At 42.8% G+C, this 18,423-nt stretch overlaps 1 protein-coding gene across 4 annotated transcripts in view; it reads left to right on the top strand.

The window, feature by feature from the left end:
* The first annotated feature begins 4,760 nt into the window (after positions 1-4,760).
* LOC128667087 (complement factor B) overlaps positions 4,761-18,423 on the top strand; it is a 139,548-nt gene continuing 125,885 nt past the window's right edge. Inside the window, exons 1-2 of one of the 4 annotated variants that reach the window (XR_008403292.1) lie at positions 4,762-4,937; positions 5,166-7,136. The gene's annotated coding sequence lies outside the window, so the exon portion shown is untranslated. Of the gene's footprint in view, positions 7,137-11,760; positions 11,932-18,423 lie in introns of those variants that run through there. The other 3 variants (XR_008403291.1, XM_053721976.1, XM_053721975.1) reach the window with 3 other exon arrangements.

The following is an 18,423-nucleotide window of genomic DNA, read 5'->3' as shown; positions in this document are numbered from 1 at the left end:
TATTTAAACATACTAAAACAAATTGGCACAGGAATTGTTAAACTCACAGTCTACTTTAAAATTGTTATTATTCAAAAAGATATATAATCCCTTTATTACCCATTCCCCAGTTTTGCATAACCAACACGGTTATATAAATACACTTTTTACCTCTGTAATTACCTTGTATCTAAGCCTTTGCAGACTGCCCCCTTATCTCAGTTCTTTTGACAGACTTGCATTTTAGCCTATCAGTACTGACTCATAAATAACTCCACGGGAGTGAGCACAATAATATCTATATGACACACTAGCACTGTCTAACTGTGAAAAACTGTCAAAATGCACTGAGATAAGAGGCGGCCTTCAAGGGCTTAGAAATGATTATATGAGCCTACCTAGGTTTAGCATTCAACAAAGAATACAAGGAGAACTATGCAAATTTGATGATTAAAGTAAATTAGAAAGCTGTTTAAAACTGCATCCCGTATCTGAATCATGAAAGTTTAATTTTGACTTTATTGTCCCTTTAAGTTAAAACTGTTTGAATTGATATTGAAATAATTAAGAAGTATTTGTGCGCAACTCATTACCAGAGGAAGTGTACACTAGTTGTACCCTGTTATTGAAGACCTTTAAAAGTCCAAAAAACAATTAACCCATAAATGGTTCTGACATTTTCAATATGGTAAATCTTGGGCCTTGCGGAACACGTCTCTACAATAATGATAACTATTTAGCCATCAATATGGATTCTTCTAGATATTAGTTTCATGTAACGATGGGTGAATGTTTTGCAACATTTAAAAAAAGAAACAAATGAACACATTTGTTCGTTTCTTTTGAATTTTGATTTTTGTACAACATTTGTTTAATGTAATAGTATTTCTAATGCTCTCTTTAAATGCAATATTCAAATTATGCAAGAATAGAAATAGAAAAATTAAAATCATCATATCTAATATGTATCAGTTTACTAAATTCCCTATCACATGAACGATTGAACTACTGAATAGTATTTGTTAGATTGAATGCTACATTCAGAATTTTGAATGTGGATATTCAAACTAATTCTAAACATTTGAAAACAAAAGCAACATTTGAAAACCAGATATAACATTCAATTAACATATTTTAATGGATTTTCATTCTTATCAACATTCCATTGTCCAAAACGAATGTCCACAGGACTATTCGTTCTATCAAACAAATTGCACGTTCAGCACATTCGACCACCTCAATTTTCATGCAGACAATACCTGAGTTGTAGAACATTTTCCTGTAATGCTGGTGCAATAAAAACTCAATCATCTTTTAATTTCAGAGCCTAAACAGAAAGGATCAGAGATGTTGAATAAGGAGCCAACCACATTTAATATAAACCATGACTTCTACATTGTATATTCTTGCCTTTCTCTGTTGCCATGGGCAAATGATCCCAAAATGCTACTAGTTCCAAGAAAAAGCTTACTAGTTTATTAGTACAATAATAAACATGTATACATTTTTTTTTCTTCAGGGTGTACTATAATTATTGTCAAATTCCAGAATTATTAGTGCACAGTGTTTTGTTACATTTTAGTTTTTTCATTAATTGATTTATTTTGTATCACTAACACAGATTGATTATACAATATATGTTCCTATAATTTTTTCCATACTGCTCTCACATTCCATCTATGTTATTCTGTTTTGTGTGGTCAAAAACATGTAATCTAAATATTTACAAAAAACAAACAAACCTGAATCCTACTGGGCCAAATAACTTGCTATGAAGTTTGAATTAAATGATAAATGTGAACAGGTGAATTCACTTTAATTTACGTATATTGCATTAAAAATGCTGCACATTATTTAAGCATATACTTTTATATACTAAAATATTACAATAGTCCAATGGTGATCCAAAAGGGTAGTCAGAGAACAAGTCGGATTCAAGAACCAAACAGGAAATTCAAGCCAGGCCAGAGGCACTAACAACAGGAACAAGATGAACCTCAATGTCAGGGTAGGGAGTGGTCTATGAAGCAGCATTTTATTGGAGAGCTGATTGCTGATTGCAAAACTATCTTCAGGGGGAGCCAGAGGGCAATCCACTGCAGGTAACAGGTCTTCAAAAATTTAAAAAGAATAAAAAGCCATCTGGTGGCTCAGGAACAGAGAAATAGTTTGTGAATCATGAGTTCCAGGTTCAAATCCAGACAAGGCTGTGACAAGTTTAATCTATACAAAACTTAATATAATTATTAAAAAAGCTCCAGTTGAGCTTAAATTAAACCATTTGTTCCAGAAATTGTTTTAACTTTATGCTCTTGATAAAGGCTTCTTTTAGCCGAAACGCGTTGAACTGTATTTTAAATAAAACCTGAAGCTGCACCTGAAGACACCTTTGTGATGATTTTAATAAAATACTTATTTTAACTGCAATCTCATGAGTATAACCAGTTTGTGCGCCTACCTGAAATCCGCTACACTATTGTGAGCTCTTTTATTTTGGAGGGGAAAGCAACAAGGTTGACTCAGCAGATGGGGGCAGCTTGGTTCCCTGGAGGTGACACAGCGTCGCCACTTTCAACACTTTCAGCTTAAATTAATCCCATTAAAACACAAGCAATCATATCCCTGAATTTTGTTTCTAGCCAGAAATGTGTCTAAACTATTGTTAAATGTATTGGAATTTATTACCTCCTCAGTTAACGAGTTCCACAATTGTATTGCTCTTACAATTAAAAATGTTTACATTGCTGGAGATTAAATCTCCTTTCTTCCAGCCTTAAATTGTGACATTTTGTCACAAACAATTGTCTTGAAGTAAACCGAGCTTCTGCCATCTCTGTATATGGGCCTTGAATACATTTATATATATAAGTAAAAATGTGACCTCACAAGCGCCTTTTTCTAGAGACAACAGACCCAGTTTGGCTAACCTCTCCTCATAGCTTAAATTCTCCATTCCCCTTATTAGCTTTGTGGCCCTTCTCTGAACTTATTCTAAGTCTGCAATTTTTTTTTTGAGATTGGTCTCCAGAACTGCACTCCATACTCAAGGTGAGGTCTTACCAGGTATTTATATAGGGACAGTGATTATTCTTTCCTCCACTGAATCAATGCCTCTTTTAATACATGCTAGTATCTTATTAGCCTTAGAAGCCGCTGCCCTGCATTGTGCATCTATCTTTAGTTTGTTATCTATTACTACTCCCAAATCACTTTCCTCTAGGCCTGTTTAAATAATACATTGCCTGATTATTTTTACTTCCAAAATTTAGAACCTTGCATTTTCCCCTATTAAAGGGACAGTACACTGTAAAATTGTTTTTCCTTTAATGTATTTCCAATGACTTGTTAAACCAGAGTATAAAATATTTGAGAAATTGCATTTTCAGGTTTATTTGTGTATATGAAGTAGCTGGTTTTGTGCTTTGAAACCACAGCCTATTACAATGAGTTGAGCTTCAGGTAATATCAGATCTCATTGTGTTATCACTTTGTGTACACACACTTGCTTCCTTATCTTATATTTGGCTGGAAAACCAAAGCTTTATACTTAGGGGCTGATTTATTAAGATGCGGGAGGACATGATTTGCTGTAGTGGATCATGTCCGCCCGACATCGCTTAATGTTGACAGTATACGCTGTCGGCATTTATCATTGCACAAGCATTCCTTGTGAAATGCTTGTGTAATGCCGCCCCCCTGCACATTCGAGGCCAATCGTCTAGCTAGCAGGGGGTGTCAATCATCCCAATCGTATCTGACCGGGATGATTGCTGTCTGCCGCCTTAAAATTATCATTTTATTACTTAACTATCCTGCACCCCATTGGGAGTGTAATTTCTTCTGCTGGCTGTGTTTACTTAGGCTTTCAATAGCCTAAACTCCAGTATACAAACTTTTAGTATAGGTGGGGATATAACAGGCAAAATCAACTATTTCAAATAAGGTAAAGGAGCTACTTGTAAACAATTTGATACATTCCAGCAGGTAAAAAGGATAATTGGGAACAATTTAAAGGGGAGGAAATTTTCTGGTGAACTGTCCCTTTAAATGTCTTTACAAACTCCTTTGCAAAATCCAAGTATATCACATCAATTTATTCCTCTTTATATATATTTTTACTTATTTCCTCGTATAATATAATTAGAATAATTTGAAATTATTTCTAATAAAGCGACAAAGTTGCAAATCCAGGATCAATGAAATCAGGAGAGAATATTGCGTTTAAAACATCCACTTTATTGCAGTATCCATAAAATTCACAAGGCACAGCAAGGGATTTATTGTACTTTCAACATCCTCACACTAGCCGCAACTTGTGGGACTCAGAGGGAGTCGTTGGTGTGGAGGTTATTATTATTTAAAATGCCTGTTTGATTGTTTGCCTGGGGACTGTGAATTCTTGAAGTGTTTATTTCTAATAAAACCATGCTGATATGAACTCATAATCTTGTTTACACAAATATACTCATCAATATAATCCCTTATAATCCCTTCAAGTATCTTCCCCACTATTGATGTCAGACTAACTGGTCTACAGCCTCCTGGATCAGCCCTGCTTCCCATTTTAAAAAGTGGAACTACATGAGTGTGGAGTGCCCAGATGGGCAGTGACAGGAGCACAATAAGTGGGTGGGTCAATGGAGGAGCACAAGAAGCTGGCAGTCCCCCCCCCCCTTTTTCACAACAGGCGTGGGGGGGGAGGGAACTGCAGGCAGACAAAGGAAGTAGGCAGGTTTAAGGGAGAGATAGGGATAGGAATAAAGAATAGGGGAGGGATTAGAAAACAAGTCAGGGATATTAGGGACTTACCAAGGCAGCAGGATCAGTTCACAGCTTGTCTTCTTTCTTCACAGATCGCAGGATCATGGAGAGAAGAATCAGGAAGCAGGTTCCACCAAGAAGGCTGCAGGACAGTGTGCTCAACATACGGTTACCTAGGAGGAAGACAAGGCTTACAGGTGAGTTTTATGCTAAAAAATCACAAGCAGGCCCTCCCAGGTCCCCTGTTCTCCCCCCCCCCCTTTCCTCAGAAGCATCAAGCTCCAGCGAAGGTGAGGGTCCCTATGGAGCTGAAGGCCATTCCAGGTCAGCTCCCCCCTTTTCCCCCTTGGTTTCCTCGGATTATGGTGAATTAACTCCTTTACCCTCCCCTTCTTCCCACCCCGTTTCCACCTCCCCCGGTACAGGCGCTTGGCAGGGATCCAGTACACAGGCCTTAAATCCGGCCTGCGGCCCTCCTAGGCCTCGGCCTGGCCGACATCCAACTCAGCCTCCGCCAGCCCTCCCAATCTCCCCCTTGCTCCTCCAAGGTCCCCCGCGCAGGTCTCTTAGGGAACCTGCAGTTCAAGCCTCCAGCGGTGCTCCCTCCGTAGAGCAGGCATCCGGTGCATATGGGGCATGGTCGTCCACTTCTAAGATGGCACCCGGCACTCAGCCCCCTCCTTCTTTCCGGAAACGGTCCAACCGGAAGTGTACGGATACACTGACGTCACTTCCGGTTGCGTGGCCCTCACCATTGGCCGGCTGGGGAACGGAGGACAACGGACGTTCATCCGTTCCCTCCCCTAGTAAACGAGCAGGCTCCGGCCAGGGATTGGAGGAGGGGGATTGCTCTTCCATTCTCTCCCCTACAAAACGAGCGCATTATGTGAATTACAGGGCCCCAAGCCACATGGGGGTTAATGAGAATAGGGCCAGGGGCTATAGTAAAGGCACCGGACTAGGAAGCAATTCCGGTAACGGACTAGGGGGCAATTCTAACAGTAAGGGACAGGCCGGCAGAGATGGCACAGAACAGAGGGGGGATGAGGTGCCATGGGAGGATAGGGGGGACCCCCATAGCAGGGCTAGTGCTTCATTACAGGATACGGCGGGATGGGTATCACCTACCCACAATCAAGTGCATTTTGGCTCGGCCAAAGGACAAACACTAGGACATGGAAAGGAGGACAGAGAACAAAGCAGCAGGAGCTGCAGCCAAGGAAATGATATGGTGGAACGGGCAGCAACTTCCAGGGACCTGAGTGAGTACAAAGAAATGTTGTTTGAATGCTCTGATGGGGGAGGTAGTTCTAGTTCTGATTCAGAATCCAGTAGTTCTGATTCAGAATCGGAAGAGGGAGAGGGTAGTCAGCAGAAATGTAACAAAATATTGAAAATGTTAAAGAAATTGAGCAGAAAAGATGGCCGACATCCAACTCAGCCTCCGCCAGCCCTCCCAACCTCCCCCTTGCTCCTCCAAGGTCCCCCGCGCAGGTCTCTTAGGGAACCTGCAGTTCAAGCCTCCAGCGGTGCTCCCTCCGTAGAGCAGGCATCCGGTGCAGATGGGGCACGGTCGTCCACTTCTAAGATGGCACCCGACACTCAGCCCCCTCCTTCTTTCCCGAAACGGTCCAACCGGAAGTGTACGGATACACTGACATCACTTCCGGTTGCGCGGCCCTCACAATCGGCCGGCTGGGGAACGGAGGACAACGGACGTTCCTCCGTTCCCTCCCCTAGTAAACGAGCAGGCTCCGGCCAGGGATTGGAGGAGGGGAATTGCTCCTCCATTCTCTCCCCTACAAAACGAGCGCATTATGTGAATTACAGGGCCCCAAGCCACATGGGGGTTAATGAGAATAGGGCCAGGGGCTATAGTAAAGGCACCAGACTAGGGAGCAATTCCGGTAACGGACTAGGGGGCAATTCTAACAGTAAGGGACAGGCCGGCAGAGATGGCACAGAACAGAGGGGGGATGAGGTGCCATGGGAGGATAGGGGGGACCCCCATAGCAGGGCCAGTGCTTCCCTGAGTCAGCCCCTTTATATGAGCCACCATGTGGCGGGCAGGGGGTCTTATTATATCCCAGGCAGGGATCCCCCAGCAGTTTCTTGGTACCCATCTTTGGAGGGTATGACTTATACCCACCCATGCCCGTCCACTTCCAGGAACCACATTAGCACCCTACATCCCCCTTCCTGTCTCCCTCCCTTCCCCTACCCGCTATCATTACAGGATACGGCGGGATGGGCATCACCTACCCACAATCAAGTGCATTTTGGCTCGGCCAAAGGACAAACACTAGGACATGGAAAGGAGGGCAGAGAACAAAGCAGCAGGAGCTGCAGCCAAGGAAATGATATGGTGGAACGGGCAGCAACTTCCAGGGACCTGAGTGAGTACAAAGAAATGTTGCTTGAATGCTCTGATGGGGGAGGTAGTTCTAGTTCTGATTCAGAATCCAGTAGTTCTGATTCAGAATCGGAAGAGGGAGAGGGTAGTCAGCAGAAATGTAACAAAATATTGAAAATGTTAAAGAAATTGAGCAGAAAAGATAAGAGGGGGCATAGGAATGCACCAACAGTGAACAAATGTTCAAGGGAGTTTAATAATACCGGGGAGCTGGGTGCAGTGTTACCTAGTGCAGGGAACAGGCTAGGCGTACAATGCGAACTAGACCCATTATGGGAACACTTAAAGCAGAAGACAATTAGCAAAGCCAGGCTTGGCCGGTATATGGATGTGTTTCAGTTAACAAAGGAGGCAGTGAAGGCCAAGGAAGCAAAAGGGGACAAAATGCATAAGAAGGAGGTACCTAGAAAGGATATTTTACAGTGGGTTAAATGATTTCTAGTTTACGCGGCATGTTACTTAAGGGACAGGCCGAAGCAGGGGGAGAGCCTAATTAGATACCTTCATACTATTTTGGAGGTGTACAACACTTTCGGGGGTCAGGCTTGGAGAGACTATGACACAGAATTTAGGAAGAAGCTAGGAGAGACTAGTGTTAAGTACTTTGGTACAAAGGAATTAGATATGTGGACTCGATTGGTTAAGCCAGACAATAGTCAGAGGTTCAAACATGCGTATACTAGCGGCAGTTACACAGGCACCGCAGCTGACGATAACATGAAAAAGATACGTTGGGGGTATAATGACAAAAAATGCGACCGACAGAGTTGCGGATTTAAGCATGTTTATAGGTACTGTAAGGGGGGCCATCCAGGGGTAGAATGCACGAGGCACGGCAAGCGGCCCTTTCGGGCCATGCAGGGGACGGGAAATCCCGCTTCCCAAACAAATTGATTTCAGTAGCTTTACTCCACTACATATACCAGTAATACTGGCTATGCTAAGGGCATATCACAATACAACAAGGGCCTCATTCCTTACACAGTTATTCAGGCACGGTTTAATTATACAAACACAGGGAAAATTAAAATGGGGAGACAACGGAACTTAATTTCAGCTTACCAGTACCCGTTAGAGGTGGAAAGCAAAATACAAAAGGAAATTAGGGAGAATGGTGGGGCCCTTTATAACACCTCCACTAAGGGATATGATAATTTCACCAATATGGGTGGTGCCAAAAAAAGAGGAAGGGAAGTTCAGGTTAATCCACCATTTGTCGGCACCCAGGGGTACCTCGGTTAATGACCCAATAAATGACCAGATTTGTTCAGTTAAATACCAATCGTTTGACCAGGCTTTGGAAATGATAAAATCAATAGGCCCTGGTGCAGAGATGGCAAAAATAGATATAGAGTCAGCATTCAGACTACTTCCATTGCATCCGGAGAGCTATAGATTGATGGGAATCAAATTTAGGGACCAATACTTCTATGACCGTTGCTTACCAATGGGATGTTCGCTTTCGTATGCATACTTTGAGGAGTTTAGTACGTTTATACATGATATGTTGGTAGCAAGAACAGACATGGAGACAGTAGCCCATTACTTAGATGATTTTTTGGTTGCTGGGAAAAAGGGAACAAAGCAGTGCAAGTATTTAATGGTTCAGCTACAGACGTTATTAGACTTAATGGGAGTTCCCATAGCACACGAAAAAACTGAGGGACCAGTGACGTCACTAGCATTCCTAGGGATTCAAATTGACACGGTGGCACAGGAATGTCGACTACCCATGGACAAACTTAAAAATCTGGGAAAGCAGCTAGATCAGGCACACACAGTACAGTACATGACACTTAAAGAAGTTCAGTCTTTGCTTGGTTACTTAACTTCACTTGCAAGGTGATACCTATGGGCAGGGTTTTTAATAGGCGTTTAGAACAGGCCACAGCAGGGTATGACAACCCTAGGAGTAGAATAAACCTAACAGAAGAATTGAAGCAGGACTTGCAAATGTGGGCGGAGTTTATAACACAATTTAATGGGGTACGGATTTGGCAGGATGGCCCACATTCAAACCAAGTGTTGCACCTATTCACAGATTCAGCAGGTTCACACGGGTTTGGCACATATTTAGAGGGACAATGGTGTGCAGAACAATGGCCGAAAGCATGGGTGGAGATAGGGGCGACGCAAAATCTCACGCTCCTGGAGCTTTTCCCCATAGTGGTGGCGGTAGAAATTTGGTACCAGCGATTAAGTAACAAGAGCGTCAGATTCTGGACAGATAATATGAGTGTTGTGCATGCCATAAACAACTTGGCATCAAAATCACCGCCAGTAATTAAATTACTGAGGATACTGGTGCAGAGATGCATGCAGAGTAATATTACCTTCACGGCCAAACATGTGCCTGGGGTTCAAAATATATTAGCTGACGCATTATCACAGGGCATGTGGGACGTATTCTGGAAAGTAGCGCCTAAGGCAGAAAAGATTGGAATGGCTTGCCCATGCTATCTTTGGCAGGTGGTGGAGCAAAAAGAATCCTATGGGACCTGGTAAAGTGATCTGTGGCTTCCAGGACTTGGACCAATTATTCAAGGTTCATTGCAAAGCATATTGTTCAAAGCAGTATACGCCTTAGCATTCGCAGGGGCATTTAGGGTTAACGAAGTGGTAGCAAGAAATAAACGGGACCCGGAAGGGGGATTACAGCTGAGTCATGCAAGTCTATACCCCAGTTCGCTTATGGTGTATATATGGAGGTCAAAAACAGACCAGGACGGAAAAGGGAGTTGGATAGCTATTCAGAGGGAGAAAAATAGGGACATTTGTCCTGTAAAAACGTTGACCAAATATATGGGTATCAGGCCAGAAGGGAGGGCTCAGTTATTCAAGCATAAGGGAGGAGAACCGGTGTCGATCTTTCAATTCAGGAGAGTGCTGAAGTTAGCAGTCCAAGGACTGGGATGGGAACCGAGCAGGTATAACACTCATTCATTTAGGATAGGAGCAGCCACGTTGGCGATCAACAGATTAAGAAATTAGGTAGATGGAATTCAGATTGTTTTAGGAAATACATACGGCCATAAAAAAAAAAAATATTTTGTTGAGAGAGAATTTTTATACTTACACTATTAGGTAGGAAGCATGGGTGTGTATGCATGTTTTTCTTTATAATTTGTTTTGGTAATTATATCTCTTCTTTGTTTCCTGTCACACATGTAAAAGGGTGAGGGCAGTGAGAGTTTGGATAATCAGGCACTCCTACATAAACTGGGCAGCGGTTAAGGCCACAAGGGATAACAATCAGCAGCTGGGTTTCCACAATAGCAAAGTTTCAATAAGGTGGTTAGGGAAGAGAGGCATGAGATGGGAGCACTTGACGCAGGCCATTAATCAAGCAGGGGCCCCAGACATAATAGTCATTCATTTGGGAGGAAATGAAATAGAATATTGGCAGAAGCTCGACCTGATTGCGGCAGTGAAGTTGGATTTCAGATGGCTCGTTGCTCGATGGCAGCACATTAGGCTGGTGTGGTCTTCTATAATATCAAGACGGAATTGGTGGGGAGTAGAATCCCAGAGAGGAAGTTTTAGAGCTAGGAAACGCATCAGAGAGGAGGTTTTAGAGCTAGGAAACGCATCAATAGTGCTATTACACAGTTTCTCATGACCTTACATGAGCCGGAAAGGCATACAGTGGCCAGACACGGGGAGCTCAGGGTGGAGAACGCAGAAATGTACAGGCCGGACGGTACATTTATCAGAGGCTGGAGGAACACCCTGGAAAACATGGTGAGTGGAGGTCACGAGTTGGGTGGTGCAGTCATTAGTATAGGGAGGTGGTGGCAAAAGAGTCCCCTCTTTTTTGTTTATATTTGTTTTGGTGGCGGTAATTGGCAGCCAGTGTTGGCGCATGGTTTGACCGAGTAACGCACAGGGCGTAAGTGGAAATATAGGTCTACGACCCCGACGGGCGAGCCAGTAAAGTTTTCCACATGCGCAATGCAGCGTTTTGGTGCGGTGTAAGTTTAGCACCTGGTAGGCTGGCTGGGGGAGTGTGGGCTCCCTGACCCCCCTCTTTGGCAATTGTTGGTTCCGGTTGTCTCAAGTTCAGCCGCAATTACGGGGGGATTTAGTTAGGGGACTCATTGCCGTTACTTATGGAATTGATTTTAAAATAAAGTGACCTTGTTAATTTTGCCACTACACCGGTGTGGTGTCTTGATTGGGGAACAAGTAAAAGAGGGAAGGTAAAGCAATAACAAATTTGGGTGCGGGGACAAGTTGGCTATACAGCACTTATCAGCTTTACACCAGTCCTGGGGTATTATGCCTGAGGATAATGAGTCTTGAAAAATCCAGAGTAGAGACTTGGCTATAACAGTGCTAAATTCCTGTAAAACCCTTGGGTGCATTCCATCTGGTCCTGGAGTTTTATTTACCTTAATATTATCCATTTTTTAAACACTCATATTCTCTAGAGCAGGTCGTGATCCATTACTGGGTCACAACACTATGTTTACTGGGTCGCATAGGCATGTTTCTACATACTGCTGTTTCAGTTTACCATTTATTTATTTAGATTGGTGTCTTGTACAAAGGAACAGTTTGTGTTTGCCTTCTCCAACCTACAGTGGAAGTAGCAGTTACAAGTGGGCAGCATCATAACGATGGAGTCCAGGACCCTGTATGTGTATCACACGGCACAATGCAAATGCTGTCTGTGCTTCATGCTTAAAGTCGAGTGAACAGTGTCAACAAAAGTCAGACATAAGAAAAGCTCTCTCAACACAAATGGATGCACGTAAAAGCTTACTATTGCACATTTGGTAAGAGAAAAAAGGAACCTTTGACCCACCGAACAACCAGTCAAATAATTACAATTACTCAGGAGGGGGGAAGGGTTTAGGGGTTTGCTAATATAAAGACCTGTAGCTGCAGTCTAAAACTACTAACAGTTCCTGGATCTTAGCACAGCTAATTTATTTATTTATTCTCATGTCTGCACAATCAGGTCTGTCATCACTTCTCTGCACAGAGAAGAACAGCATATGCATACATTTAGCCACCAATAAGCAAGTGTAACCCAGGTTCTGGACCAAAAATGGGACGGCTCCTAAACTTTACATTCCTGCTTTTTAGAAAAAGATTGTAAGAGAACGAAGAAAATTTGATAATAGGAGTAAATTAGAAAGTTATTTAAAATTGCGTGCTCTATCGAATCATTACAGAAAAAAACACAATTTATGCTTACCTGATAAATTTATTTCTCTAGTGGTGTATCCAGTCCACGGATCATCCATTACTTATGGGATATTCTCATTCCCAACAGGAAGTTGCAAGAGGACCCACAGCAAAGCTGTTATATAGCTCCTCCCCTTCCTACCATATCCAGTCATTCAACCGAAAACAAGCAGAGAAAGGAGAAACCATAGGGTGCAGTGGTGACTGTAGTTTAAATTTAAAAATAACCTGCCTTAAAATGACAGGGCGGGCCGTGGACTGGATACACCACTAGAGAAATAAATTTATCAGGTAAGCATAAATTGTGTTTTCTCTAGTAAGGTGTATCCAGTCCACGGATCATCCATTACTTATGGGATACCAATACCAAAGCTAAAGTACACGGATGAAGGGAGGGACAAGGCAGGAACTTAAACGGAAGGTACCACTGCCTGTAAAACCTTTCTTCCAAAAATAGCCTCCGAAGAAGCAAAAGTATCAAATTTGTAGAATTTTGAAAAAGTATGAAGCGAAGACCAAGTCGCCGCCTTGCAAATCTGTTCAACAGAAGCCTCATTTTTAAAGGCCCAAGTGGAAGCCACAGCTCTAGTAGAATGAGCTGTTATCCTTTCAGGGGGCTGCTGTCCAGCAGTCTCATAGTGTATATGCTTCTAAGCCAAAAAGAAAGAGAGGTTGTCGAAGCCTTTTGACCTCTCCTCTGACCAGAGTAAACAACAAACAAAGCAGATGTTTGTCGAAAATCCTTAGTAGCTTGTAAGTAAAACTTTAAAGCACGAACCACGTCCAAATTGTGTAATAGACATTCCTTCTTTGAAGAAGGATTAGGACACAAGGATGGATCAACAATCTCTTGATTGATATTCTTGTTAGATACCACCTTAGGTAAAAACCCAGGTTTGGTACGCAGGACTACCTTATCCGAATGAAAAATCAGATAAGGAGAATCACATTGTAAGGCAGATAACTCGGAGACTCTACGCGCCGAGGAAATAGCTACCAAAAAAAGGACTTTCCAAGATAAAAGTTTTATATCTATGGAATGAAGAGGTTCAAACGGAACTCCTTGAAGAACCTTAAGAACCAGGTTTAAGCTCCATGGTGGAGCAACAGGTTTGAACACAGGCTTGATTCGGACTAAAGCCTGACAAAATGCCTGAATGTCTGGAACATCTGCCAGACGCTTGTGTAAAAGAATAGACAGAGCAGAAATCTGTCCCTTTAAGGAACTAGCTGACAAACCTTTTTCCAAGCCTTCTTGGAGAAAAGATAATATCTTAGGAATCCTGACCTTACTCCACGAGTAACCCTTGGATTCACACCAATAAAGATATTTACGCCATATTTTATGGTAAATATTCCTGGTGACAGGCTTTCGTGCCTGTATTAAGGTATCAATGACTGACACGGAGAAGCCACGCTTTGATAAAATCAAGCGTTCAATCTCCATGCAGTCAGTCTCAGAGAAATTAAATTTGGATGTTGGAAAGGACCCTGAAGTAGAAGGTCCTGTCTCAGAGGCAGAGTCCATGGTGGAAAGGATGACATGTCCACTAGATCTGCATACCAGGTCCTGCGTGGCCACTCAGGCGCTATTAAAATCACTGATGCTCTCTCCTGCTTGATCTTGGCAATCAGTCGAGGGAGCAGAGGAAACGGTGGAAACACATAAGCTAGGTTGAAAGACCAGGGCGCTGCCAGAGCATCTATCAGAGTCGCCCTGGGGTCCCTGGACCTGGATCTGTAACAAGGAAGCTTGGCGTTCTGACGAGACGCCATGAGATCCAGTTCTGGTTTGCCCCAGTGATGAATCACTTGTGCAAACACCTCCGGATGGAGTTCCCACTCCCCCGGATGAAAAGTCTGTCGACTTAGAAAATCCGCCTCCCAGTTCTCCACACCTGGGATATGGATAGATGATAGGTGGCAGGAGTGAATCTCTGCCCAGCGAATTATTTTGGAGACTTCTAACATCGCTTGGGAACTTCTTGTTCCCCCTTGATGGTTGATGTAAGCCACAGTCGTGATGTTGTCCGACTGAAATCTGATGTACCTCAGAGACGCTAACTGAGGCCAAGCCTGAAGAGCATTGAATATCGCTCTTAGCTCCAGAATATTTATTGGAAGGAGAGACTCCTCCTGAGTCCACGATCCATGAGCCTTCAGGGAGTTCCAGACTGCACCCCAACCTAGAAGGCTGGCATCTGTTGTTACAATTGTCCATTCTGGCCTGCGAAAGGTCATACCTTTGGACAGATGGACCCGAGATAGCCACCAGAGCAGAGAATCCCTGGTCTCTTGGTCCAGATTCAGTTGAGGGGACAAATCTGTGTAATCCCCATCCCACTGACTGAGCATGCATAGTTGCAGCGGTCTGAGATGTAAGCGTGCAAACGGCACTATGTCCATTGCCGCTACCATTAAACCGATTACTTCCATACACTGGGCCACCGAAGGTCGCGGAATGGAATGAAGAATCCGGCAGGAATTTAGAAGTTTTGATAACCTGGACTCCGTCAGGTAAATTTTCATCTCTACAGAATCTATCAGAGTCCCTAGAAAGGGAACTCTTGTGAATGGGGATAGAGAACTCTTTTCCTCGTTCACTTTCCACCCATGCGATCTCAGAAATGCCAGTACTATGTCCGTATGAGACTTGGCAATTTGGAAGTTTGACGCCTGTATTAGAATGTCGTCTAAATAAGGGGCTACTGCTATGCCCCGTGGCCTGAGGACCGCCAGAAGGGACCCTAGAACCTTCGTGAAGATTCTTGGGGCTGTAGCCAACCTGAAGGGAAGAGCTACGAACTGGTAATGCCTGTTTAGAAAGGCAAACCTGAGAAACCGATGATGATCTTTGTGTATCGGAATGTGAAGGTAAGCATCCTTTAGATCCACTGTAGTCATATATTGACCCTCCTGGATCATCGGTAGGATGGTACGAATAGTTTCCATCTTGAATGATGGAACTCTTAGGAATTTGTTTAAGATCTTTAGATCCAAAATTAGTCTGAATGTTCCCTCTTTCTTGGGAACCACAAACAGATTTGAGTAATAACCCTGTCCTTGTTCCTCCTTTGGAACTGGATGGATCACTCCCATAGCTAGGAGGTCTCGTACACAGTGTAAGAATGCCTCTCTCTTTATCTGGTTTGCAGATAACTGTGAAAGGTGAAATCTCCCTATGGGGGGAGAAGCCTTGAAGTCCAGAAGATACCCCTGGGATATAATCTCCAGGGATCCTGAACATCTCTTGCCCATGCCTGAGCAAAGAGTGAAAGTCTGCCCCCCACTAGATCCGTTACCAGATAGGGGGCCGTTCCTTCATGCTGTCTTAGAGGCAGTAGCAGGTTTTTTAGCCTGCTTACCTTTGTTCCAGGTCTGGTTTGGCCTCCAGACCGCCTTGGACTGAGCACCAGATCCCTCTTGTCTTGCATTAGAGGAGGTTGATGCCGCACTTGCCTTGGAGTTTCGAAGGCACGAAAATTAGACTGTTTGGCCCTGGATTTGGACCTGTCCTGAGGAAGGGCATGACCTTTACCTCCAGTGATATCAGCAATAATCTCCTTCAAACCAGGCCCGAATAAGGTCTGCCCCTTGAAGGGAATGTTAAGCAGCTTAGACTTTGAAGTCACATCAGCTGACCATGATTTAAGCCATAGCGCTCTGCGCGCCTGTATAGCAAAACCAGAATTCTTAGCCGTTAGTTTAGTTAAAGGAACAATGGCATCAGAAACAAAAGAATTGTCTAGCTTAAGTGCCCTAAGCTTGTCAAGTATGTCATCCAATGAAGTCTCTACCTGTAAGGCCTCTTCCAGAGACTCAAACCAGAACGCCGCAGCAGCAGTGACAGGGGCAATGCATGCAAGGGGCTGAAGGATAAAACCTTGTTGACAAAATATTTTATTAAGGTAACCTTCTAATTTTTTATCCATTGGATCAAAAAAAGCACAACTGTCCTCGACAGGGATAGTGGTACGCTTTGCTAAAGTAGAAACTGCTCCCTCCACCTTAGGGACTGTCTGCCATAAGTCCCGTGTGGTGGCGTCTATAGGAAACATTTTTCTAAAAATAGGAGGTGGAGAGAACGGCACACCTGGCCTATCCCATTCCTTAGTAATAATTTCTGTAAACCTTTTAGGTATTGGAAAAAACATAATTTATGTAAGAACTTACCTGATAAATTCATTTATTTCATATTAGCAAGCGTCCATGAGCTAGTGACGTATGGGATATACATTCCTACCAGGAGGGGCAAAGTTTCCCAAACCTTAAAATGCCTATAAATACACCCCTCACCACACCCACAATTCAGTTTAACAAATAGCCAAGCAAGTGGGGTGATAAGAAAGGTGCGAAAGCATCAAAAAAATAAGGAATTGGAATAATTGTGCTTTATACAAAAAAAACATAACCACCACAAAAAAGGGTGGGTCTCATGGACTCTTGCTAATATGAAAGAAATTAATTTATCAGGTAAGTTCTTACATAAATTATGTTTTCTTTCATGTAATTAGCAAGAGTCCATGAGCTAGTGACGTATGGGATAGCAGATACCCAAGATGTGGAACTTCCACGCAAGAGTCACTAGAGAGGGAGGGATAAAATAAAGACAGCCAATTCCGCTGAAAAAAATAATCCACAACCCAAATCAAAAAGTTTTAATCCTTATAATGAAAAAAACTGAAATTATAAGCAGACAAATCAAACAGAAACAGCTGCCTGAAGTACTTCTCTACCAAAAACTGCTTCAGAAGAAGAAAACACATCAAAATGGTAGAATTTAGTAAAAGTATGCAAAGAAGACCAAGTGGCCGCTTTGCAAATCTGATCAACAGAAGCTTCATTCCTAAAGGCCCAGGAAGTAGAAACTGACCTAGTAGAATGAGCCGTAATTCTTTGAGGCGGGGACTTACCCGACTCCACATAAGCATGATGAATCAAAGACTTTAACCAAGATGCCAAAGAAATGGCAGAAGCCTTCTGACCTTTCTTGGGACCAGAAAAAACAACAAATAGACTAGAAGTCTTTCTAAAATCTTTAGTAGCTTCAACATAATATTTCAAAGCTCTAACTACATTCAAAGAATGTAACAATCTTTCTTTAGAATTCTTAGGATTAGGACATAACGAAGGGACAACAATTTCTCTACTAATGTTGTTAGAATTCACAACCTTAGGTAAAAATTGAAATGAAGTCCGCAACACCACCTTATCCTGATGAAAAATCAGAAAAGGAGATTCACAAGAAAGAGCAGATAACTCAGAAACTCTTTTAGCAGAAGAGATAGCCAAAAGGAACAATACTTTCCAAGAAAGTAATTTAATGTCCAGAGAATGCATAGGCTCAAATGGAGAAGCCTGTAAAGCTGTCAAAACCAAATTAAGACTCCAAGGAGGAGAGATTGGCTTAATAACAGGTTTGATACGGACCAAAGCCTGTACAAAACAATGAATATCAGGAAGATTAGCAATCTTTCTGTGAAAAAGTACAGAAAGAGCAGAGATTTGTCCTTTCAAAGAACTTGCAGACAAACCTTTATCCAAACCATCCTGAAGAAATTGTAAAATTCTAGGAATTCTGAAAGAATACCAGGAGAATTTATGAAAAGAACACCAAGAGATGTAAGTCTTCCAAACTCGATAATAAATCTTTCTAGAGACAGATTTCCGAGCCTGTAACATAGTATTAATCACTGAGTCAGAGAAACCTCTATGACTAAGAATTAAGCGTTCAATCTCCATACCTTCAAATTTAATAATTTGAGATCGTGATGGAAAAAAGGGCCTTGAGATAGAAGGTCTGGCCTTAACGGAAGTGTCCAAGGCTGGCAACTGGCCATCCGAACGAGATCCGCAAACCAAAACCTGTGAGGCCATGCTGGAGCCACCAGCAGTACAAATGAGCGCTCCAATAGAATTTTGGAGATTACTTTCAGAAGAAGAACTAGAGGCGGAAAAATATAAGCAGGATGATAATTCCAAGGAATTGACAATGCATCCACTGCTTCCGCCTGAGGATCCCGGGATCTGGACAGATACCTGGGAAGTTTCTTGTTTAGATGAGAGGCCATCAGATC

Source organism: Bombina bombina, chromosome 7 (assembly GCF_027579735.1).
Source record: "Bombina bombina isolate aBomBom1 chromosome 7, aBomBom1.pri, whole genome shotgun sequence".
Lineage (NCBI taxonomy): Eukaryota > Metazoa > Chordata > Amphibia > Anura > Bombinatoridae > Bombina > Bombina bombina.
This window is presented reverse-complemented; position numbering and strand designations above follow the sequence as displayed.